Raw genomic sequence first — 1596 nt, 5'->3', positions numbered from 1 at the left:
GCCTAATCCTAGTTACTTGATACATCCTGTTAGAAGAGATTACCAAATGACACAGACACTATAGATTGCAGAGAAAATTACAGCACTAAAAAAATTAGTCCTGGTCACATTCCTCTCATTATAGGCAAGATTTATGTTGGAATTCAAAACTTAAACTCTTCAGTGTATTGAGACCCCAACTGTGAGAATGTCATAGCTTCCCTGTATTATTGAGATGAATGTATTTTGTCTGTTTCAAAACCAACATATGGGTTTTATTGTTGTCACTTGTACACTGAGTTTTAAACCATTTGCAAAATATCAGAATAAACTTTATATATATATCAATTAGACTGTTTTAATTCTAAAGCAATAACAACAGAAGTGTGTGTCTTACTCCAAACTAAAAATTGTAAGAGGAAAAATAAAAATTATTGTGTTACTGGTACTAGTAGAATTACGTAAAAATCACAGAAGTTTATCATTCGAAATGCTGAATAATATTATTATTATTATGAACTAAATATAAAATTACGCTAAATTATTTAACTTAAAACTACAAATATAAATGCAAAACAATACAAAAAATCACAAACTCAATTCAAAGTACTAAGCCTAATTCATGTAAAGGCCTTGCACTAACCACTCGATAGCTTAACCCTAACAATCGTGAATCAACTTCTTTCCTAGAAAATATATCTAATTTGAGTTAATTTTTCAATATAATAATTGAAATAAATAGATATACGATGCAGCATCACTAACACTAGTATAGAAAAATAATAAATCTCACGTACATCCCATGTAGTTTATTCCAGACGAGCGTTTTCTAACGCTTAAACAAAATTACTGTCACGACAGTAGTAGTCACGTGACCTGGTAACACGTCATGGGTTTCTAGAAGGATCATGACAAAAACACAGTAAATACTTACGAACAACTTCTGCCAGTACCAGTTTAGATGGAACAACACATTACAGAATTACAACAACCCCTGCCAGTAACAGGTTAGATACAACAGCACAATGAAGACTTACGAACAACCCCTGCCAGTACCAGGTTAGATACAACAACACATTAAAAACTTACGAACAACCCCTACCAGTACAAGGTTAGACTAACAACAAATAAAAGTCTTAGAACAACCCCAGCCAGTTCCCGGTTGGTTCCAACAACACATCAAAGACTTACAAAAACCGAGCCAATACCCTGTTAGATAAAATAACACATTAATGAATTACAACTACCCCCTGCCAGTACCAGATCAGATGCAACAACACACTAAAAATTTACAACAACCCCTGCCAGTTCCATGTTAAATAAAAAAATATTGTTGCGTCATCGAGTCACATGACTACTGTGACGCAACGTTTCTAGAACTATCATGTACTTTGGCGAATGTTCTAGTTCTTACTAGATATAGGGTAGGCTGGTATATAAAAGAGGGGAATGTAATGTGTGTATAGACAGTGTGTACTTGATCTGCGGTCAGAAGTATTATTGACGTTCGTTGATATAGCGTTTTTTTTAGCGCGATTGTTGAAGTTGAGTGTGTCGGTAAAGTTATATTCGGAAAGAATAAATCAGTTTTATTAAGTAAAGACTTGTGTCGCTTAA

The 1596-nt window shown here is 33.8% G+C and overlaps 1 long non-coding RNA gene across 1 annotated transcript in view; it reads right to left on the bottom strand.

The window, feature by feature from the left end:
- LOC106473303 overlaps positions 1-910 on the bottom strand; it is an 8583-nt gene extending 7673 nt beyond the window's left edge. The window contains exon 1 of the long non-coding RNA XR_001291668.2: positions 777-910. This is a non-coding gene — a long non-coding RNA (uncharacterized LOC106473303). The remainder of the gene's footprint in view (positions 1-776) is intronic.
- Positions 911-1596: the final 686 nt, after the last annotated feature.

The sequence above is a fragment of the Limulus polyphemus genome, unplaced genomic scaffold (assembly GCF_000517525.1).
Source record: "Limulus polyphemus unplaced genomic scaffold, Limulus_polyphemus-2.1.2 Scaffold6057, whole genome shotgun sequence".
In the NCBI taxonomy this organism is placed as follows: domain Eukaryota; kingdom Metazoa; phylum Arthropoda; class Merostomata; order Xiphosura; family Limulidae; genus Limulus; species Limulus polyphemus.
The sequence above is the reverse complement of the archived record's forward strand: the minus strand, read 5'-3'. Positions and strand labels throughout refer to the sequence as shown.